The sequence below is a fragment of the Panthera pardus genome, unplaced genomic scaffold (assembly GCF_024362965.1).
Source record: "Panthera pardus isolate Hobbes unplaced genomic scaffold, ASM2436296v1 HiC_scaffold_1, whole genome shotgun sequence".
Taxonomy (NCBI): Eukaryota; Metazoa; Chordata; class Mammalia; order Carnivora; family Felidae; genus Panthera; species Panthera pardus.
In genome coordinates this window covers 14,833,606-14,858,120 of record NW_026526654.1, presented here as the reverse complement: position 1 = coordinate 14,858,120, position 24,515 = coordinate 14,833,606, and the positions used below count along the sequence as shown (strand labels likewise).

Sequence of the window (24,515 nt, the reverse complement as noted above, 5' to 3'; positions counted from 1 at the left end):
TTCAGATAGATTAAAATCAGAATGGACCGCTTGGCCTTGTGCAGTGGACACCCCACCCAAGTGTATATGACAGACCTGTTCATTGGTATATTTGATCATTTTTACAATCATTATTTCAAGCAAAATCATGATGTTATGACTCAGTCCCTTTCGGTTGGGGCAAAACTTTAGATACATTGCTATATTGTTACGAGTCACAAAAGAGAACATAGGGCCCATGGCAACAGAGGCAGAATAAATGCCTGAGTGAGATTCCAAGAGCATTAGTCATTTGAAGGCGGCTGCTTGTTCACAACAAAGCAAGGGCAAGCTCAAGCCTTTCGGATACACTGAAGGACAAGCGAAAGACTGATACTAGAGTCTGATATTTCAGAACAAATGACAACTCTTAAAATGTGCTGTAGCTCTGAAACGCTCAAGAAAATATGAAAGTAATTTTCTAAGCCTATTCCTTGATGTTTCTCTTTTAAAAGAAACATGATCTCTGAAGCCTTTGATTAAAGAAGGGTGTAATCACTCTTTTTAATTCACTCTGATTTCACCTCAAAAGGGACGCCCAGATTCTCTTATCCCAGGTTGGCTCTCACTTCAAACCAGAGGAAGGCAAAAAAAAAAAAAACAAAAAAGCAAGTCCATTTGAAGAGCTCTTCCCAAATGCTTGGAACTTCAGGGGCATTGACAGATACTAAACTGTACTGTAAAAGAAAGAAAGAAATTGATGGTCCTGATGTGGTGTGGGACAAGTCGGAAGAATTTTAGTTGAGTGGAACATAGGGCATGTGGGATACCCCTGAGGTGGGCACAGCTTCAAAGATGGCTCCTGTCGTGTATCTGCACGCTGCCACACCTCTAGGGTGAACACGGACTGTTTTTAAGAAGGAGAAGCATGAGGGGCACCTGAGTGGCTTAGTTGGTTAGGTGTCCACCTCTTGATTTCAGCTCAGGTGGTGATCTCGTGGACCAGGAGTTCGAGCCCCTCATCAGGGCTCTGTGCTGACGGTGTGGAGTCTGCTTGGGATGCTCTCTCTCTCTCCCTCTCTCTCTGCCCCTTCCCCTGCTTGCACTCTCTCTCCCTCTCCCTCTCTCTCTCTCTCTCTCTCAAAGTGAACAAATAAACATTAAGAGAATAATAATGAAAGTTACCCTTATTTAAAAAAAAATAAATCATATATTGTGTTTAAATATTTAAAAAGAATCTCAGAATCTGTTAATTGCAGGGCTGAAGCTGAGGGATCCTGCTTAATAGAGCATAATACAAGGAGGAGGAGGAGGAGGAAGAGGAGAGGAGGGGAAGGGGGGGGGAGGAAAGAAAGTATGGGGAGGAGGGGGAGGAGGAGGGGAGGAGGAGGAGGAAAGGAGGGGAGGAGAAGGAGGGGAGGATGGAGGGGGAGGAGGAGGGGAGGAGGAGGAGGGGAGGAGGAGGAGGAAAAAAAGGATGGGGAGGAGGGGGAGGAGGAGGGGAGGAGGAAAAACAGGATGGGGAGGAGGGGGAGGAGAAGGAGGGGAGGAGGGGGGAGGAGGGGAGGAGGAGGGGGGGAGGAGGGGAGGAGGAGGGGAGAAGGAGGGAAGGAGAAGGAGGGGAGGAGGGAGGAGGAGGAGAGGAGGAGGAGGGGGGAAGGAGGAAAAAAGGATGGGGAGGAGGGGAGGAGAAGAAGGGGAGAAGGAGGAGGAGGATGGGGGAGGGAGAGGGAGGAGGAGAAGGAGAAGCAGGAAAGGAGGGGGATGAGGGAGAAGAGAGGAGGAGGAGAAGCAGGAAGGAGGGAGGAGGAGGGAGGAGGAGGAGGAGGGAGGGAGGAGGAGGAAACAAGGGAGGAGGAGGAGCAGGAAAGGAGGGAGGAGGAGGGAGGGAGGAGGGGGAGGAGGAGGAGGAGGGAGGGAGGAGGAGGAAACAAGGGAGGAGGAGGAGCAGGAAAGGAGGGAGGAGGAGGGAGGGAGGAGGGGGAGGAGGAGGAGGAGGGAGGGAGGGAGGAGGGGGAGGAGGAGGAGGAGGGAGGGAGGAGGAGGGCCTGGGGAGAAGAGCTCAGCCTCGCGGCGCCCACTAGTACGTGGCCGCTAATGAACCCGGGAGGCGGAGGAGCAGGGCGGCCGGGGCGGCCCCAACTTAAAGGCCCCGGGGCCCGTCCTACGAATCGGCCCGTTTGTTTTGACAGCTTCGCCGGGAACCCTCGCAGGCCCGGCCCGCACTCCCCGCGGGGCCCGCGAGCGAGTGGCCCGCCCAGATACCGGCCGCACATTGTGTCACCTGCGCCGCCGGAGACTCGGGAAACAGCGCGCACCGCTGTGTCAAAACAGCCGCGGACGCCGCGCTCGGGTTCCCCGCAGCCCCCGGCCCGGCCGCCAAGGGCCAGGCTACCTGCCCGGCGGGGCGGGGCGAGCAGGGACCGATGAAGGGGACCGAGGGCTACCTGCCACGGGCCGGCCGGACACACCCAGTCGGCCCCGCGGCCACGCGGCCCGAGTCCGCACTGGGCCTGCGGAGACTCAGACTCGAGGAGCCGTCGGGGCCAGGACGGCTCCGAGCTTCCCGGGACACTGGGGCCTTGTCCGTCCCCTGCTGCCGCTGGAATCGCTTGACTGGGAAAGAAGACACTAGAGCTCGCACACACACCTAAGGCAGGGCCGTCTGCGTGGTCCCCTCTTTGTTCCCGCGCAGAGCGGGCGTCAGGACCCCCTTTGTTGGCGCCTCCACTCATCCCCCCGCAGAAGCGCCTGGAATAAGAACCTTCTGATGAGGCTCTAAACCTTTGGCACATATCAGCAATGCCTAATTATGACGGATCCAATAATATGTTCCTTGTGTTTCTCTGACAACCACATGTTCGGCATCCGGGCCGCGACTGGGAGCAGAGAAAGACCCTGACGCTACAGAGCATTGCCAGGGTCCTTCCACCGTCCCCACACTGGCGGGGCTGAAGTCCCCATTAGACACACACCTAGAGAAAGGGAAAACAGGCTGTGCACCGAAGCAGTTTGTGGAAAGGAAAGGAAATTTGTGTATGGGGGGGGGGGGGGGGGGATCAAGTGTTGCTTGGCAATTAAAATAAGTGGAATGAGGTATCTTTTAATTAACATTCTTCGAGTGGCAGGGAGTGTTCCAATGTTGCCGCTTTAAGATTTCCTGCCTCATCTTGCGTCTTCCTGAGATTATATATTTCTAAAAATACATTAGGTGACAGTGTAACAGGCAGGAGAAAGCATATCGTGGCTCCATACATATGGAAATCAGCTCTCTCCGGCAGTACCTGGAACAATGGTGGCAAAATCTGTATCAAAGAAGACGGAACCTGCAAGGCTTTGCCTTTGTGCGGGCCCGTGTGTGAGCCCCGACTTAATGAGCTTCAGCTAGAGGTGCCACTTTGAACAAATAAATGCCGGGCCACCTCGGCTCTCCGGCCCACGGGCTGCCTGAAAAGGACATAAAAGGGGGCTGCTCGGGAGAGAGATTTACCGTATACACTTGACACTGGATCAAAGCGCGTGCATTCGCCGCCCTGAAACGAAGGGAAAGACCCCGAAACGCTGTAGCTGTTACCAGTGGTTCCAGGGGGCTTCCTTCGAAGCCTTCTGGGGAAACGATTATGCCCTTCTGTCCCCAGGCATGCTTTAAAATGCACTTTCTAGACGATGATCATGGGTTCTTACACGGAATTCAGAGGGTGTCCATGAAACACCCACTCACACTCTCTGGTGCAACCCAGCCAGCGGTGGGGAGCCAACAGGTGAAAAGGTACCCTCTCTCCACGCACCCACACCTCCACAGAGAACACCTGGCCTAAGAACCCCACTCCCCGCTCCTCTACCTACATTCCAAGAAATGTGAAGTGCGGGTAAAATCTGAACCCTCAAAGCAGAAGACTCAAAAACAGAGGAACTAATCCAGTTTCCAGATGGCGAAGTCACTCCGTGATGCCTTTTCACAGCCCGTCTTGTATCACAGGGTTCTATCTGCTTGTCTTATTGGACTCAGACACTTAAAAAGTCCCAATCCTGTGGCTCTACTGGGTATTTTCTAGCCTTTCACTAAATTAGCTCATTAGACCTGATGATATACAATTGATTTTTAATTTTTTTAAATGTTTACTTATTCTTGAGACAGAGACAGACAGAGCGTGAGCAGGGGAGAGACAGAGAGAGAGGGAGACACAGAATTGGAAGCAGGCTCCAGGCTCTGAGCCATCAGCCCAGAGCCCGACGCGGGGCTCGAACTCACGGACCGCGAGATCGTGACCTGAGCTGAAGTTGGCCGCTTAACCGACTGAGCCACCCAGGCGCCCCTATTATTATTATTTTAAATGTTTATTAATTTGAGAGAGAGAGAGAGAGCGCGCACAAGCGGGGGAGGGGCAGAGAGAGAGGGAAACACAGAATCCGAAGCGGGCTCCAGGCTCCGAGCCGTCAGCACGAGCCTGACACAGGGCTTGAACTCACCGACTGTGAGATCATGACCTGAGCTGAAGTCAGTCACTCAACCGACTGAGCCACCCAGGAGCCCCTACAATTAATTTTTAAGTGTATTTTTCCTGCATAGAACAAAGAGCTGGATTTTTTTTTTTTTTTTTTACATGTTATCGCCATCAGGCCTGAACTTCCCATGAAAAAATCAGGTATTTTCCCCCCTAGGTATGGTAACGGTTTCTAGCAAAGAGCAATCTTTAAATCCCTGGAACCCTCCAAAAGGTTCACCAGGCAGCGAAAAGGTTTTTCTTTTTCCTTGGTACAAACACAGTTCATTAACTGCTGAGTCCTGGCGTCTGCGGGCCCACTCACAGTCACCTCCTGCGAAGCAGAGCAGAAATCACTTTCACTGATCAAGGGGAGGAGATTCCCGATCATTAAAGCAGTTTTCAAAGACAGCTAATTGGTAGAAATGGCCTCAGATGTGCAGCTAATCTCATCATTCAAATTTCCTGGTTGTCCTGTTTTCCTCTGCCCTGATAACACTTTATCAGACTGTAATGGGACTTCTCTGATCTGGAGTAGGGCATTGCAACAAAATATACACATACCTTTGATATCTTCCTTTTTGGAAAGCCAGGGAATTTAGTTGATACAGCAGCGAAATACAAAGCTCGGGTCCTGAGGTCTAGACTCAGTTTCAGCCACCAAATTGTAACTCCGTGGGCTTAGTTTTGACAGTCGTATTAATCACAAACGACTGGAAATTTTTACTATCCTGGTCTTTCTTGAACTAAATATGTTGAGCAAAAGAAAAAAATACAAATGGGAAGTGCTTTCAAGCAATCTGGAAAGTGCTTTTGAAACACCGTGTTAAAAATTAACTTTTAACATTGACTTTAAATTTATTTAATACCTCTGAGAAACCAGTACACGGAGGCAAAATTAATTCTTGGATTTTTCTTTTTGTAAAAAATTAAAATAAAAACGTGTGTATTCTTAAGATCTCTTTTTTTTTAAAGCAAAATATAGGCGAGAGAACTAAGAGAAAACTCACAAATGGTACGAGCACCTGACTACCAAAATGTTGAGACCAAGGCTGTATGAAAACAAAAAAAGCTTAAAAAAAAATTAATAACCACTTTGGAAAAGAGTTTGGCAGTTTCTTAGAAAACTAAACACACTCTTGCCATACGATCCAGCCTGTGTGCTCACTGGTACTTTCCAAAATGATTTGAAAGCTTGTGTTCACACAAAAACCTGACCGTGAATAGCAGCTTTATTCGTAACTGCCAAAACGTGGAAACAAGCAAGTGTCCTTCAGTACTTCGTGAATGGATAAACGAGCAATCCAGATAATGAAATATTATTTATCAAGACAAAGAAATGAGCTATCAAGCCTCAAAAAGACACGAAGGAACCTTAAATGCATGTTGCTGTAGGAAACAAAACAAATCTGAAAAGGCTGTATGTTACCTGATCCCACCTGGACGGCATTCTGGGAATGGTCACACTGTGGGGGCAAAGAAAAGGAGTGTTTCCCAGGGTGCAGGGGGCGGGGTGAAGGGTGGATAGGTGAAATACAGGAGCTCTTTAGGAAAGGGCAACAATTCTGTGCAAGGCTGAAATGGTGGGTACATGTAGCTATACATTTGTCTGAACCCCAATAATGTACAACACAAAGCAGAACCTTTCTGTAAACTATGCACTTTGGGTTGTGAGGCTAGGTCTATATGGTCTCGTCGACTGTATCAGATAAACCACGCTAATGCAAGATGTTACCAACAGAGGAAACTAGCCCGAGTGGGGGAGAGCGTGAGAGGGGGATATACTGGAACCCTCTACTTCGGGGATATACTGGAACTCTCTACTTCGGGGATATACTGGAACTCTACTTCAGGGATATACTGGAACTCTACTTCCTGCTCCATTTTCCTGTAAAACCGAAACTGTGCTACAGATAGTCTATTAACTTAAAAAGATAACAGTCCCCAAAATATACGCTCATAGTACAAAATGTCATTGAAAAGAATGTTACTCCAGAAATATGCCTTTTAACAATGTAGCATTTCTAAATATGTATTGTTCAGATTGGAGACAAAAGTCAGTACTAATGCTTTTCCTTCACCAATAAATTACTTACTAGCATGGAGAGTTAATCATTGGGACCCCAAAACGTCTTTGTTTTTGTTACGTATAAAAGGGAAACATTGTCTCCATACCCCACTTGACTTCACCAGTATAACCCCAGCACAGTGAGACAGACACCTTCCACTTGCCCCTAGTAAATCTGTTCCACTTTGACAGCTTATTACGTCGTAGACACAACCTTACCAAGAATGCTCTTGACCCCATCATCTTATTCAATGATGGATTATCACCCACCTCTCCAAGACCGACCTCTGGTTACCCTTAATCAGTGTGTCTGTCCCACACTGGCCAATCTGCCGGGAGGATGTTAACAACCACCTTAGAGCATGGATGTCCAGTGCCTTTCACAACGGAGGGCGGGGCCTCAAAGCCTGACTCTTGGAACGCCATTCTTCCAACCCTCCACCCCAATACCCCCCACCCCAGCTGGAAAGGAAACAGCTCCTACTTTCTGTTCGCCTCAGCGAAGCTCCAAGTAAGATTTCTTTTGGGGGAAAAAAAAAATTCTGCTGCCAAAATGCTTTTCTGAAAAACCTCTTATATAGACCATATTATCTGCTTTCGTGTAATGAAATCAATTGAATTTCCTCTTAAATTGCTGTTGAAACTGCTCATTTGGCTAGTAAGGGAAATTGCCTCTTTAAAACAAAATGCACCCGAGAACTGAAATTATGTAGCTACCTAGTAAGAAACGTGGTGGAGGAATTGGGGCAAATCAAGGCAGTAGAGACTGACCTAGAAAAGACTGGAAGGTGGGGCCCGGGCTGTCACCGGTGGGCACAGCAAGAGGCGGCCATCTGTGAACCCCCAAGACAGCCCTCACCGGGAGCCCAGCCTCCATAACTGGGGGAAAATGTCTACTGCTTAAGCCCCCCGGTCTGTGGCATTCTGGCAAGCAGTCCAAAGGGGACTAAGACCCTCCGGGACTGTGAGGAAATGAAAATGTGTTGTTGAACCCCCCCGCCCCCCTCTCGGTCCTTGGCACTTTGTTCAGGCGACCCCAGCACACTGACACAGCTTTCAGAAGGCTGATAGTTCTAGATATCATTACACAGCTGTCCAAGATGGAGTAAGCCCCAGAAAAGAAAAACCCGGAGGCCAACAAGAAAAGGACTGTCCGCATCTACAGGGTTGCGGGGCCCAAGGGTCGACTAACAGTAAGTCAAAGAAGATGTTTTTAAGCAGCTCCCCCAGCTCTGGCCACTGGCACACCCCCGTGTCCACAGTTTTGATTCCAGTGTCCAACCTCTTCCCGGGCAAGACTGGCCTCCATGGGAAGGTCTAGAGAGAGTGGAGAAAAGCAGCAACAAAAAAGTTACTTTTATTTGGACGAAGACAAAAGAACTCTAACACTTTCTAGGTGCCCTTCCGTGTTCCCAACCACCCCCCACCCCACCCCCAGAACCAGACTGCCAAAAGAGGGTCATTTCGGAGATGGTAGAGGGAAGGACCTATAGCAGAAATGGGTGACAAGCTGTCAGAGAGAATTTAGAATGAAGTCAGAGAAAAGCTAAAGTTCTCCAGGAATCGGACTTCAGGTTAAAAGTCACAGAGACTTAGAAAACTATTAGGATTCTAATTAGGGTCTTTGAACATGATAAAAGCCCACTGAAACAAGCATCAGGCAGGGTTCCGGCAAACGAAGAGGAAGGTGTGGGTGAAACACATTGAATGGGGGAATTGTTTGGAAGGTGTGGGCTGGGTTACGGGTGACCTCCAGGGATGCCCAAACACCCTGGGGCCTACACAGTGCGGGAGGCCCCCACCCCAGGCCGGAAGAAAGGGGAGGGGATGGTGTCAGCAGAGCTGAGCAAGACCCCAATGTTAATGCTCCGGGGCAGGAGCTGGGGCCCTGGAGACTGGGGCATCAGGACGGCAAAGGGAGGAAGTTCCTCCCCTCCTCGCCTCCCAAATCACACCGTGCTCCCACGCTAACCCCCACAGGGAGGCAGAGGGCAAGAGAGCCCTGTGCTTTGTCTATAGTGCTGACCCGCATGCACCCAGCAGGGACAGACAGGAGCCGGGAGAGCTGGGCAAGGGTGAGAGAGGCAGGGCCAGCACTCCCGGCCTCATCCTGTTGGATGGTTTGGGCTCAAAGGTCCCAAACACCCTGACTTCATGCTGCTTAACCAATAAGGAAGATAGGCTGTCACAGACAAGGCTGCAAGACAGAACCAATGTTCTCAGATGCCCAACAAAATCCTCGGAAAACCACACTCTTTTCTCTCTCCTCTGCTCACACGGCCTTGACCTCGGGCTAACTCAGCAGGCTCAGTGACTTGCCTAGGGGCAAAGTGGCTGGCTGTCTCTCCCTGCCCCTCCCCTCCCCTCCCCTGCAGGGCGCAGAAGATGTATTATCTCTAGCGAATGTGAAAACAATAATAAAACCGACTTAACGTCTGTTTTCAGTTATCACCGTGCAAAGCTAAACAATGTTGGCAATGAGAATGTTCCTCCCAGAAAGAAACCTTTTGTTCCCCAAGTTCTAAGCGATTACTGTAGCCACCGTTGAGTTTTAGTAAAACGTGTAAGCTTCAAATTAGCACATTTTATGACTCATCCTTTAACAAACAAAGGGTCCGAGAACCCCCAGTTATACAGTTCTGGTACGCAGAAAACAAGTACCACACAGAAGGTTCTGGAGTAACTTCCTAAGAATTTGGGACAGTTGGAGCTCACTGCAGAGGCAGCCCATATCCTCAGTCCCTGAGTTTCTAAATATTCCGGCATTTAAACGGGAGCTTTGGCATAAACCATGAGAACGAAAATGGTATAAATAACAGTTTGAGCTACTCCAGTCCTGTCATTCAACGTGAACATTTAGAGAGGGATAAAGACAGCTTTTGACACCTATAACCGCGAAGCGATATAAACCCAGGATGTAGTATTTGTGTTTGATAAGTGTGGGCTTCAGTTCAGCCGTGAATAATTGCGCCTGGGTGGCTCAGTCCATTAAGGATGTTAAGCATCAGACTCTTGATTTCGGCTCAGGTCATGATCTCCTATGCCCTATGCTGGGCAGCGCGGAGCCTGCTTGGGATTCTCTGTCTCCCTCTCTCTGCCCCTCCCCACTCTCAAAATAAATAAACATTAAAAAATGTATTTGAAAAATCATTCTAAATCTCATGTGCTCTTTATTATTTGCAGACCTTGTTCTAAATGCCAAGTAGCTCCTGGTGTGGGCCTGGACTCGTGTTGGAGTAGAGATGACAGAGGCTATCACCCCACTTGGGCTTGGAATTCAGCCTGGTTGTGGCCCCCAGGCCCCAGGGAGCGCGGCACAGGTGGGGAGACGGCGCCTCGTGCAAAGACAGAGGCTCCCAGGGTCCGGGACCCTGCTGCAGGCAGAGCTTTATAACACTGCAGGTACTGACATGATTACAACGAAGCGGAGGGTCAGGGGAAGGGCACAAAGGACTGCTCTGGATCCACTGCGAGACGCCCCAGGAACCCCTTGGATCGGCTGTGAAACACCCACGAACCCCCTAGATCTGCTGTGAAACAAACACCCAGGAACCCCCTAGATCCCCTGTGAAACAGCCCAGGAAACCCCTAGAAACAGGGAATTGGGACTTTGGAAGGGAGCGGTCTGAGGCACTGTGCACCTCCGGGGGGTACTAGTTTACGACCTCGAGTCCTGTCTGTGGGATCTCATCGTATCCCCTGGCTCAGGAACCTGTGGCAAACGCAGGTTACCGAATAAAGTGCATAGAGATTTTTACTATACATAAGGAATGAAAACTGTATGATTTCAACTGGGTGGCCCTAAGGCAGAAAACCTCCATCTTTGGGGGCACCTGAGTGGCTCAGTTGGTTGACCATCTGACTCCTGATTTGGGCTCAGATCATGATCCCGGGGTCGTAGGATGATCAAGCCCCGCATCGGGCTCTGCACTGACAGCGCGGATCCTACTTGGGATTCTCTCTCCCTGTCTGCCTCTCCCCTGCTCACCCGTGGTTTTTTCCTCTCTCGCTCTCTAAAAGAAAAAAGAAAAAAAGCCTCCGTCTTGCATCTTCACGAGCAGATTCGGGTTCAAACACTGAATGAGGCACACTACCACAGTGAATAGCAATGTGGTCACTGGGCAACTGTGAAATGATTAAATCCGTTTGAATCTAAAACAGAAGAAAAAAAGAGTTGAATTCTGGACGGTATTTTGGAGTTAAGAAAAGTACTTTAAGTGCCTGTCTGAAATATATACCGTTTATTTGGTATTTCTTCATTCTTTTCTGGCATATCACTTTATCATCAAAGAAATGAATGTTTAGGAAATAAATCTGTGCACATGTCCGTTAAAAACAGAATGCCTGACCAAAAGTAACCTCAGTAAACAGACTCACTGCAGAAACCAGTGGCCACTAGCCTTGACTCTACACTTGGGCGGCTGTCTGTCTAACTCCCTTGACCTTTGCTGATGACTGCAGCTTCAGAATCACAGGAAGGCTGCCGTGCCTCCAGCCATCAAATCCAAACCGTGGAGAATGTAGGGTTTTCTTTTCTTGGGCTTCTACTGTTTACCAGAAAAGTACGGTTCTCCCTAGAAACTTACTGCTGCACCTCATTGGCCCAGAACTATGTTCCAAAACTCCTCCTGACTATGATGGGGACGAGAAGATTCAGTATTTCATTTTCCAGATGATACCTGCCTTCTTTCCTGAATTATAAAATGCAAGAGACAACACAAAACAAAACCCAAATTCACTCCTGTGTTGTTTTTTTTTTTCTTTCTTTCATACCTGGGGAATGGGCTTAATAGTTTCATCAGAAGAATCTAGAATAGTTCTGAACCATGAGATGACCCAACAACTTTTATGATCTGACCCCTCAGGCTTTGAGACATGGTAGCTGAGGTGGGAGCCACAAAGCCTAGGGCTTGCGATGGGAGCTGATCCCTGGGAGTCTGTGGGATGTGCCAGATACTGTCCTGTCATCTGATGACAGACTGGCTGTTGGACACCTATTTTAAGGTTCTGGGTTACAGTTTTGTGATATACTAACTGGATGACATTCTGAGTCTCGGTTCTCAATCCTGTAAATGAGGAAAACTAGACTATTCCTTTCCCTACAGAATATTAGGGGGTTCAAAAAAAATATTCCAAAAGGGTTGTTAACACCTGAAAACATTATAGCAAAGACAGGGATTATCATAACCTCCATGTTAAAATTAGTCCGAAAAGAAGAGTTTAAAAAAAAAAAAAAAAAAAGGTACACATGGAGGTCTGTGGCTCACTGCCCGTCCTGGGGGCCTTCCTCAGTCCTTTCCAATCTTCTCCAAAACATCAGCCCCCAAATCCTCACGTTGGTCTGTAGAGGCGATGTCACTTTTTCCCCCTCGGGAGCCCAGCTCCCCATTCCCACCCAGCTCCCTCTCTCTGGCTGGCACCCACCCCCAGGGGCGTTTCATCTGCAAATGTCGTGTTGTTTTCATCAACAGACTCTGCATGCCTAGAAACAGTCCCCGCTTGGCTGCTGGGAGCTGCCTTTCGTGTCTGAACAGGTTTAGTGGCATGAATCAGTATTCGGTGCTTCCAAAAATATACACATCTATAGTAAGATAACTGTTCCTCCGTCAGAATATCATGAACATTAGGGGAGACAAATATACTGTCAGATGTAATGACATCCTCCTCCCAGGTCCCTCATAAAGAAGTATTGAGAACACATAATTGCCCTCAAAAGATGTCTATTTTATGATAATCATTACCTAAATATTACACACTAGAGATTTGTACTATTAAAGAGGGCTGAAATTACTCATGAAATATTAGCTGTGTTTTACTTAAGCTCTTTGGACCTAATTCATAAAAATTAATTCACAGTTTGTAAGAGTGATCTCTTATTCCTTAATAGAATACTTCTGTAATTCATTAAATTCCTTAATGCCATCATCCCTGATCACATACATTTCAATTCTAGTCTTCCAGTATGAAAAAAAGAAAAAAGAAAAAACCCGAACTTTCGGCAAGTCGAGGAAACATCAGAGTTTTCAAGCAGGACCCACCTCTCCGAAGATCATGAGAAACTTACAGAATATGGAGGGGGAGACAAAATGCAACAAAAGTCAACCCAGATATGTCTGGCTTTCAAACACATGTGTGACTATCTGGGAGTAAACCTACATTAAGAAAATGTTCATTTTGGAGGAACTGCTCTCAGAACAGACGGGTCCTCTCCGACAAGGGAAGCCCGATTTCTAAACTGTCAAAGCACATCCTAGATTTCCTGGAATTGCTTGGCCGTGAGATTTTCATTGTCCTTAAGCTGTTAACAACAAGGAGCTCTGGGTTGTGTGGGGAGACCGTGACCTGCACGCTTCTCAGCTTTGCCTAAGAGTCTCAGGGACGCCGTACTGTAAAACCTAATTTACGATTTCCCACACTGACGATTCAGTAAGTCTTGGTTCACATCATCTCCACCTCTGGGCTGTAACACCCATGAGGGCAAGGCGTTCCTCTGTCTTGTTGACTTTTGCATCCTTGGCCACGTGCTAGAATTTCCATCAGTATATATATTTTTTTCCATCAATATTTTTAAATCAAAAGCTAACAGGGATGCCGGGGTGGCTCCGTCGGTTGAGCCTCTGACTTTAGCTCAGGTCATGATCTCACAGTTTGAGGGTTCAAGCCCCGTGTCGGGTTCTGTGCTGACAGCTCAGAGCCTGGAGGCTGCTTTGGATTCTGTGTCCCCCTCGCTGTCCCTCCCCTGCTCATGCTCGTCTCTCTCTGTTGCTCAAAAGTGAATAAAGGTTAAAAAAAATTTTTTTTTAAAAAGCTAACATATTTTACTAATTCCCTCTTGTCCAACAAGGAGAAATGACATCAATTCAAGTCACCATACATTTATTGATTTTCCACTAGAAATACTGATAAAGATGGAGAAAATAATCCCTTACATTTATATTATTCTTAAGAGTTTACTAACTTTGCATGTGTCACGGAGTGTTGTGCTCACATTAACCCTACGGGGAATTAGGGTCCATTTTCTTCCAGTACTTTGTAAGTAAGGATACTGAGATTCCAGGAAGGGACATAATGCAAAGTGACCCCACAGTGGGGTAAAATGTGACAGGGCTGAACGTCAGCACGTGTAGACTCTGTATCTATCTGCCACTGTTTACAATGAACAAGTCACTTAATTTTGGTGTCTTCATTAGAGAAATGATTAGGAACGCCATGACTTATTGTTCTCTAAAAATTATTAGGAAGAAGATGAACAAGACCCTTTCTGGTTAAATCTGCCTCTGCCGAGAACACTGGTCCTAAGGGACGTGCAGAGAGACACGTGTATGGTGTCTCCAGGATGTTGCCTTCAGCCTCATGGAACAGAATCAGGTTGCAGGAGCACGAGGAAAGGGGGGCAGTTCTCTCACGTGACACCAACCGGGCTGGGTCAGCCACTGGCCGGGTGAGTCAGGCACTTTTCCTGCCTCATCCTTCCAGGGAGGCCCTTGACCTTCACGGTCCAAGGTGATTACTCCGCTTCCCGGCCTCGGCCTCGGGACTCTGTTCCAGGCAGGTGGGTGAAGGGCAAATTCTCTTGCTAGCTCTCAGTATAACCAAAAATTTTACTCAGAAGACTCCCGCTTAAATCGCGTTGGCCAGAACTGGATCACATGTTCACCTCCGGCTAAAGCGAGTGTGGACTTGTAAGCGTGTTAGCCTCCTGGACGAGAGTGTGGTTTTCTTCCAAAGGAAGAAAGGTAGAACAGACATTGGCTGGGCATCATCAGTACCGATGCACATGGCGGAGCGATTGAGGACAGAACGAGGAAGGAATTTTTCCAATTATTTTGTGAATCCATACACTGGGGATCTCAGGGTAAACGTGCATGAGGGTTGAATTATATCCTCCCTCCCAAAGTTACATGTTGAAATCCCACCTCCCAGGACCTCACATTGTAACCTGTTTTGTTTTGTCAACAAGGCCATTGCCGGTGTAATTAGTTAAGAAGAGGTGATTGGAATGGGTCATAATCTAATATGGCCGCTGTCCTTATAAAAAGGAGAAATTTGGACACAGACACCCATGGAGGGAGAACACCGTAGGACCATGAAGAGGGCCATCTACCAGCCAAAGAGAGAGGGCTCAAATGGATCCTTCCCTCACAGCCCTGAAAGGAAACCAACACTCCCGACCCCTTGATCTTACACTTCCAGCCCCTGGCACTCTTGAGACAATAAAGAAACTGTTGTTCGAGCCACCCAGTTTGTGGTAGTCTCTTACAGCAACCCTAGCAAGCTACAACAGGGTGACTACAGTAGATACACTTTCCCATGTTTTTTGACCAGGAGGCACTTTTTCACAAAACACTTGAAAAAAAAATACTGTCCCGCAGAATGTAGTTTTTTTTTTCAATTCCATTGAAGTGGAGTCATTTCACCTAAAACCAGGGTGTCTGACATCCCACAGCACTTTGCTTTTGACTGTATCATGTACTGAGTGTTCCATAATAGAGTTTCAGTACGTGTGTTTCAGTGATTTTTCTCCAGGTTGGTACCATAAGGTCCTACCAAATAAAGATAACAATAGTGTCCATAACCTCTACAGTACTTTTCTGTATGTCAACCATTGGGCTTAGCGCTTTACATTTTCTTTTCTAACCATCACAAAAGAACAATGAAGCAGGTACCCCTACCTTTTCCAGTTTACGAATGTGAAAACTTAACATATAAACAGCTTCTTGACACTGAGTGTAGATTGTTGTTGATTCTTTAAATAAACTTCTTTATTAAAGTGTAACCAACCTAATGAAAAGCACACGAATCGCAAGCGTGCAGCCCAATGGATTTTCACAAAGCAAAACCACATCTATGCAAACGCCACGAGACCAACAAATAGAATATCGCGAACACCCTCCTTTCCAAAGATTAACACCATCCTGACCTCTGTCACCATAGAATACTTTTACTGGTTCTAGACTTTAAACAATATACCCTGCACTCTTTTGTGGCAGATCAGGTCTTTCTTTTCTTTTTCCTTGTTTTTACTATGATTAGAAAAAGTAAGACAATCCTATGGAGTAGCAATGATACTCTGACTCTGTACCCAATAGAAACTCATACATATGTACCCCAGATGCACATACAAAAACCTTTCGTAGAAAGACTATTTGTAATAGCCAAACCTGGAAACAGTCCAATAGACCAGCCTTGCCCTGACACCCAAACCAGACAAAAATATTACAAGGAGAGAAAACCACACTATCCCTCATTAACAAAGGGATTAACAATTACCAAATCAAACACAGCAATATATGGAAACAATAATACTACAACCAACTGTGGTTTATCTCAAGAATGCAAAGTTGGTTCAATATCTGAAACTCAATCAGTATAACCTACACTGTATTAAAAGTCTAAACACACACACACACACACACCCCCACATGATTATATCGATTGACGGAGAAAAAAATTTTGACAAAATTCAACAACCATTCATAATTTAAACACAGGGAAAAAAGAAAAAGAAAACCTCTTAGTAAACTAGGAATACAAGGGAATGTCTGATAAAGGACAACAACCAGAGCAAGCAAACAATCAGGAACAACTTTAGTTAAAATTGTACTTGATGATGGAAGACCAACTATTTTCCCCGTAAGACTGGGGACAAGTCGAGGGTGCATTCTCTCACTACTCCACTCAACATCATCCTGGAGGGCCTATTCAGCCCAATAACATAAGAAAAAGAAATACGAAGCATACAGATTCTAAAGGAATGAAAAAAACTGTCCCTAATTGCAGATGATACAAATTTCTTTTTTAAAAGTTCCAAGGAATCTTTTTTATTTTTTTTTTAAATGTTTTATTTTTTTTTTGAGACAGAGAGAGACAGAGCATGAGCAGGGGAGGGGCACAGAGAGGAGGAGACACAGAACCCGAAGCAGGCTCCAGGCTCGGAGCTGTCAGCACAGAGCCCGAAGTGGGGCTCGGACTCACAAACCGCGAGATCATGACCTGAGCCAAAGTCGGACGCTTAACCGACCGAGCCACCCAGGCGCCCAAAGGAATCTTTTTTAAAAAAAATAGCTTCCTAGGGGTGCCTGGGTGGCTCGGTCGGTTAAGCATCCGACTTCGGCTCAGGGCATGATCTCATGAACTCGGTGAGTTCGAGCCCCATGTCGGGGTCTGTGATGACAGCTCGGAGCCTGGGGCCTGCTTCGGCTTCTGTGTCTCCCCCTCTCTCTGCCCCTCCCCTGCTCATGCTCTCTCTCTGTCTCAAAAATAAATTTTTAAAAAAATTTTTAAAAATTAAAGAAAAAAGCCTCCTAGAATGAAAAAGTGAATTTTGTAAGACTGTAAGGTACAAGACCAACACACAAAATTTAGTTGCATTTTTATACACTAGCAACAAACAATTGGAAACCAGAATTTCAAAAAGCAGTAGCATTTCCAAAGACCCAATTTCTTATAAAATCACACACACTTAACCGTATCATCCAGCAACCCCACTCCTAAGTATGTACGCTAGAGAAACTGAACGTTATTTTCACATAGAAACTTGAACGCAAATGTTTACAGTAGGTCTGTCCATAATCGTCAACAACTAACAACAATCCAGATGTTCTCCGACAGGAAACCACTTCTTGCGCAACCACACAATGGAATACTACTTAGCAATGAAAAGGTACGACCCAGGGGTACACACAACTTGGGTGAATCTCAAAGCCATGAACGTGTGCAAAGGCCATTAAGCCATTAAGTTGGGTACAAGAAGCCGGTCTCAGAAGGGTTTTGCGCTGTATGGTTCCACTTCCTTGTCATTCTCAAAAGGACAAAATACATAGTCATGGCACCTCCCAGGTCAGTGGTTGCCAGGGGTGACGGTGGGTGTGGCTAGAAATCGGTAGCTTGGGAAAGTTTGGGGAGAGGTGCAATTGTTCTGTAGGTGATGCAGGTGATGGTTACACAATCTATACCCGTGCTAAAATGCACAGACCAAAATAACGAAAGCTCTACTTTGCTGTATATTAACTCAAACAATAAAATTTTACAAATCAGTCACGTGTGCCTATTTAAAGGGGCCATCGCGCAGAGTGAGAAAAGTAGACGGTACAAAACCCAAGCAACGATGCCTCTGCGACATCGCAATAGTTTTAAACATTTCAGAGGCAGGGCCCTCCTTCCCGCCACCCCCTCCCAGCCCACAAACTCATTCTGCCATTCGTTCAATGATCCCAGCATTTTCACCGGTAAGAATTAACATATTTGTCTTAAAATATTTTAAATTAATCAACTCATTTGGTTTGGCCTTGCGCACCTATTCCCCAGAAAGGAGTAATATTTTAAGTATTAACATCCATTTCCACCTTCCCTGGAAGAGGTTTAAATGATTATGATACTAGCTAGCCTGGTCCCTTGTCTACAAAGTGACCAGAAATGTTCTTGAGTCCAGGAAAGAAACGAGCTCAGGATCTAAAGCAAAGGAAAATGAGATGTGAAGGGCACTTGGACGCTCAGGGCCCTTCGGGGAACAGCAGGGACAAAAAGAAGAGAGTCTGGGGCTCATGACACGCGTCCAGCCGATCTCACCCCCTTACTGCTTCCCCTTAAGTCCTTTTCACATCAGTGTACGGAGCTCTGTATCTTTTACAAATGACCGTATAGCATCCCAATGTAAGTATTTACATTTTTTTACACAATAACAGGCGTTTGGATCGACTCGAATGCTTTATCATTACAAACAATTCCTGCGAGTTAGATATTCTTGTTTATGCGGTTGTACCAGAGTTTGTATAGGATCATTCCTAAAATTGGAACCACTAGAATCATTCAGAGCTGGGACTATTTTAAATTATAATAGATATTGCCAAATTATTCTTCAGCAGACTTATATTAATTTGCACATCTATCAATAATATACGAGACTGCCTGTGTCCCCAACCTCCCCCCCACCACCGCCACGGTAGAGAGCGATCAAATTTATATATTCGCATCTGTCTTTCCAAGTCAAAATATGTCTTTTGTATTGATTTGATTTTTCTGAAACTTAGCATATTTTATATTGGATATTCTTCTTAGTGTGTGAAATATGCGCTTCTATGATTTATCCATTTTTCTGTGGGAATGTTTGATTGCAGACATTTAAACCTCTTTGCATATCACAAATAAGAATTGTTCTCAATGACGTTTCAGTATTTGTTTCCAGTTCTTTTGTATTTCGACCTTTCGTAGTTTTTTCGCATGGAATTTAAATTTTCCTTGGAGTCAACTTGATCAATTTTTTTTATGGGCTTCATGATTTGCTTAAAATGTCTGCCTTACGCAGTTTAGAGCAACAATAAACATCCATTTCAGCGGTTTGGTTAGCTATTTTTCTTCTTTTCTTTTCTTTCTTTCTTTTTTTTTTTTTTTTTTTTTGGTTTTTTTTGAGTGGAGATTTGAATGCTATGGTACCCCCAGGGCTCCCAGCTTGTCCCAGGGAGTGCCAGACTGGTCCCTGCCTCAGTGCAAGGCCCAGTTAAGAGAGTGGATGTTTCCCCGTCGAAGCCGAGGTAACCGCGAGACATTATCAATTGGCTGAGTGAAGAAAAACTTGTTCCCAAGGCAACACATACTTGGGGTCCCAGCACACCCTCTCAAGTATGATCTTCACTCTCTCTAAAAAGCCTAGTCACTAGACTTTTTACCAGTTGGAGACCAAATCATCACTTGGCCCAGAATTCCACAGCCTCCAAAACAGTAAAGAAAAGCAGGTGGGGGGCAAACAAAAGCCCAGGTGCATAGGGCTGTGTGGCTTGTGTACGTGTAGGTGTTCACGTGTCTTTGTGCACACGCTTGCAGCTTACTCTTTCTCTTGTTTTCAGTGAGTCTTAGTTGCGAGAACCCTGCCAAAGTCATCCTATTTCAAAGAGCTGAAGAATTTGGACAGGAATAGTTGAATCACTGGCCATAATCATATGAAACTTCCTTACGTCCCATAGTAGGATTTTTCTTGGTTTCTTGGTAATCGCATAATCCTAGAACAGCTTCTTGAAAACCGGCCTCTGTCTGCTTGGGCTCATACGTTGCAGAGGGAGTCACATCTCGGTCATTAGGGCTTTCAGAGAACCTACAGGAAGAGGGTTGTGAGTTCACGGGTCAAAGGGTCCAGATTTGAAACAGAGTTTAGCTTTTTCTTCCTGCTTCAGCCCAGCGGGGGTGTGTTTCCCATGAGAGGCTTGTTTTTTTTTAAGAATAGCCATAGTAACTGGGTCATCTGGTAGAGAATTAGTCAAATCTCCCCAGGAAGTGTTAATTTAGTGCAAATGACCGGACCCTGGATGGGCGGATCACAGAGCCAACCACCCCCCTCCCGATCTTCAAGATGAGACACAGTAGGACTCGGCAAAAAAAAATAATTTGTGATGAGCATTTACCACATAAAAACACTTTGTAGTTGTTATTTTTAAAGCCCCAAGCTTTCAAGAGGAAAGACTTGTTTTCTTAAGAAAGATGAACAGCAAAATGCCTGGGCGGTGATGGCCAAAGTGAACATTCTGAGGGATTACACAGTCCCTTCTCAACACGTAGGGACACAGGAGACTTTCCTGCGTTTATTTGGGAAAGAGCACTAAAAGCGAGGAGATTATAGTTGTTTGAGATAACACCAGAAAATTGTTTATTTAACAGAAGGAAAGCATTGCGAAGGAGTGATGCTATTATTTTGATCCTTAGGATGAAAAATTAGTAATCAACAACAAAAAATATGAATAAAAGAAAAGGCTGTATACCTAATTAGTTTGAATACATTTAATTTGTAGCTTAAAACTAAAGCTATTAGTGAATTTAATGGTGGCTCTACCTCCTGATAAATTGCTGTGTAGGCCAAATACATATTCCATTACCTGTGATAACTCTAGGTTAGAATCTTTGGATTAATTGGATTAATTTGAGTTTACCTTCTAAGAATATCTATTTAGAGTCTAGGTATTAATCCTTTATACTTTTAGATGGTTTAATATGTAATTAAAGCAAATGTACATTAATCCTCTTAGACTGGTTTTTCCAGAAATAGACAATGGCGACAGATTGTATACAGCACGACGCCTGAATATCTTTGTAAGAGTTGAGCAAATGGTCGATGACAACCTTGAAACTTTCTGCAACTGCTGGTGTTTGTCACATCCGAAATGTTTTTATTCGAGAAGATTTTTGGTTTTTCGCACATCACCCAGTTGTCTGGATTCCGGGGCCTCGGCGTCTGTTCCACGGAGAATGTCTTCAGCCGGAGCGGCACATAGACTGGCCGGTGGAAAATCAGTGAGTCCGTAATGGGGTCCGTTCGCTCTCTCCTGGCTGACGTCTGAAGCCAAAGGTCTTTTCTTAAAAGCACAGGACACGGTGGCCTCAGAGGAAGGCGTGTGTGAGGGCTGTCACACACGCAAAAGAGTGACCTCTTTTGCACTCTCTTCCAAACCTGTGACCTGCAGGGGGGCCACGTTGACAAGTCAGTTCCTCAGGCCTCTCCCAGGCCACTCAAGGGCAACCGGGAGGAAGAAAGGCCATTTCTGAAAAAGGGAGCGACTCCCTCACGCCCAGGGCACCCATTCCCACTGCGTGGCTGTGGCCCACCTGCAGGCCGTGCACCACACCCCCACGCACGCACAGTCTCTCTGTGGCGTCCGAGTTCATTGCCCAGTTTCAGCAGAACAGAAGAGCTTTGGTATTTCCTCAAGCCACCAACTGAGATTGAACTTGATCTGGATACAAAAACACAAAACGAAAAAAAAGCTCTACTGAGAGCAGCTTTGAGGGGGAGAGCGGGGGGGCAGAGCCCTGTCTAGAGCCCCCTCCGTGCCTCGGAACCCAGCACGTGACAGCTCAGGCTCTGGGCAGCGTTGGCTTCTGAGCCAGTGGCCACAACAGGGCGTCACGGTCGTCACTTATGGCCGTTGCAGGTATAGTGGCAGAAAATCACCATCGCGTCTAGATGAAATGGCAGAACGGGTTAATAACAAAACCACACGCTTTCTGGTACCCGATAAAAAGGACTCAAACGCTAAGAAAACAGGCGAACTTCACTTTAACAACAGAGACGGAGCCCTTGCCTACCTGTACTCCCAATGCCAGAAATACCAATTAATATCAAAAGATAGGGAACTGATTTGTGCTTACCTGCTTGTACCCGCAATGCCAGAAAGGCCGGTTAATATCAAAGATAGGAAACTGATTTGCTTCTTAATGACTTTACGCATCATTCTTAAAGGGCCAAGAACAAGGTTACATAAAGATGATATAATAGTAATACATGTATTAGTTCTTCTTACTGTACAAATGTATTAGTTCTTGCGATTGTAGCTGTGCTAACATACGGTTTTATTAAGGTGTTTTAAAGCTAAACCTGGTACTATGTTTAATATATTTAAAATAAAATAAATATATTTAATGATTTAAACATTAAATATATTTTAAATATTTAGATATGTTAAATTTGTATCTTTGTCATGGCGTATACTAATTTTATCAGCGAAAGATATTTCGTTGCCACAATCGCAGCTAAATAAATGGTAGAACAACACAAGAGGCCACAGACCAAGGAAATAGCCTGGAAAAGACAAACTCCCACCAGATTCTCAAACGCAAGTCCTCCCACGAAGGGACAGCTGTGTTAGTCTGCAGACGCTCGTGGCCGGTGAGCAATAAAAGGGATGAGCACCCCAGGACACCAGTAAGCACATTTCCAGAGCTCGCCTTTGGGTCACCCCTGCCTCCCTCTCGCCGGTGCTGCCCTTTTGTCTTGAGTCTGCAAATCACAGCCTCTAGTCATAACCTCCTGTTCCTGAGTCCAAAGTAAATGGAGATCTTCTCGTCTACCTGTGAAACCCGTTGCCAGAAGAACGGGGAGGGCCTTCTTTGTCTCCATATGGCACTCGGAAGTGCCACGTGCATCATCACTGCACGGGGCAGGGTGAGGCTGGCAGGTGGACACCGATTTGCTAGCTAGCGGGCTTCGCAGAGGAAAGCGTTGCTTTCGATGTTATTTGTGCCAGGGTCAACGCTGTCAGCTCTTCGTGTGTTCCCGCGCTAGGAAATCGCACGGTTGCACCCACACCTGCCAGTGGGGTATCGTTTCCAGCAGCCTGCCTGTTTCTGAGATGTTATATTTCTCGACAATACCAAATCGATAACCTAATTTGCGGCAACGTACCACATCACAGCATTTTGTATCACACTTCCAAGAGCTAGCAGCCTGAAATCTTGACAATTGAAGCCCCGTACCAACTCCTGACATTCGGATCTTTGCCAGTAAGAAATAGGATAATCAGGCTTTTTGTTACACAACACGGCGCCTGTCCTTCCTACTTCTGTCAATAGGCCCGTCACTTAGGTTGTGACCTTTGTCACTGTTACCTTACCTTCTTCCTCTCCTGTGTGGCTGACGGCATCTCGTCAGGCACCAAGTCCTGTGACTTTTCAGGGCGTCTTCCTCTTCTCTATTCCACCTACCTGCAGTGGCGTCCTCCTCCTGCTGAGATCGGTCACCGCATACCTGGGCTTTCCCTGTCCCTTCCCAGTCCTGCCGCCGTCTCCGGGCTCTCCCCGCTCCGGCTCGTTCTACTTCAAACACTACCTGACTGGTCTTCATACGATCCTCGTTCTTCATTCTGATAGCCTGCTTAGAAGTTTCCAGTACCCAGTCTCCCTGATCCTGCTTTCCAAGCTCGCTCTGTGTCATCCACGCAGTGAGGGATCAGACTCGTCATACGTCCTCGACCACCACACCGATGCCTCACACCGCACCTCCACACCTCTGTCCAGGTGCAGTGCCTCACCAGGGGTCTGCTTCCCGAACTTTCTCTTTATCAGACTGTACCCATCCTTCAAGCTCTGTCCAAATCCAACCTTTTCCATGAAACTGCTCCCAAACATCCCTGCCCACAAAGATTTCTCTCTCTGAACTTCTCCTGTCCACTGGCTCTCCAGACATAATCTGTGCCTTTAAAATAGCCTCTCTAGGGGTGACTGGGTGGCTCAGTCCATTAAGCATCCGAGTCTTAATTTTGCCTCAGGTCATGATCTCACGGTTCATGAGTTCGAGCCCCACATCTGGCTCTGTGCTGACAGCAGGGAGCCTGCTGAGGATTCTCTCTCTCTCTCTCTCTCTCTCTCTCTCTCTCTCTCTCAAAATAAATAAATAAACATTAAAAACTAAAAATAAAATAAATTAGCCTTTCCATCTTTATTAGTCACTCATATCCATGGATATACCCATATAGAAACACAGCCATCCGTGTGCACACATATATTTTCCTTACGTAATTGCTGTCATATAAATATTGTTACATAAAATATTGTTACGTGATTTGGTTTTTCTAGACACTACCAGTACACGTTGGAGATCTGTCCCTATGATACATATGGGAAAACGGGTGGCTATTTCCTTTTCGTATGTCTTTATTTTTCCGGACTGTCTCCAATCATCATGTGCAAACTTTGTCATGACATGAAAACACGTGCTTTTCAGACCACAAAACAAGGGGACAAGGAGAAGATATCAACAAGAGGGATCACACCTCAACTTTCTACCCGGTAAGGAAAAAAAAAAAGAATTTCAATGACGATAAGCATGAGTAATTGGAGAGCACAAAACTGTATCACCTTTGACATTCAAAGATTTTCATAGAAGAACTGAGGACAGCTTATCTACCACAATATTCATATTTTCGTTCAATATACGTTTAAGCACCTGCTAGACCCAAGGATCATAGAGTGCACATCTGAACCAGAAATGAACTGTCTCCAATCCCTGCTCTAGGCTGACATGTTATAGAAGTCTGCAGTGATGACCTTACATATGTGTGTGTTTCCTTCCTTGAAACTCCCATTGCACAGAAACTACACCTTGGAAAGAAGGTCACTTGACCATATCAACCTATGACCTATCAGCCAGAGAGTTATAGATAAAGAGTTTACATGAAACATGTATAACTTGACTTGAATATCGAAAACATGATATTTGGGACCTAAAATGCTTCTGACTTTTTAAA

At 46.0% G+C, this 24,515-nt stretch overlaps 1 long non-coding RNA gene across 1 annotated transcript in view; it reads right to left on the bottom strand.

Moving 5' to 3' along the window:
• Window positions 1–10,484: 10,484 nt before the first annotated feature.
• LOC109264088 (uncharacterized) overlaps window positions 10,485–24,515 on the bottom strand; it is a 32,739-nt gene continuing 18,708 nt past the window's right edge. Inside the window, exon 3 of the long non-coding RNA XR_008417299.1 lies at window positions 10,485–10,662. This is a non-coding gene — a long non-coding RNA (uncharacterized LOC109264088). The remainder of the gene's footprint in view (window positions 10,663–24,515) is intronic.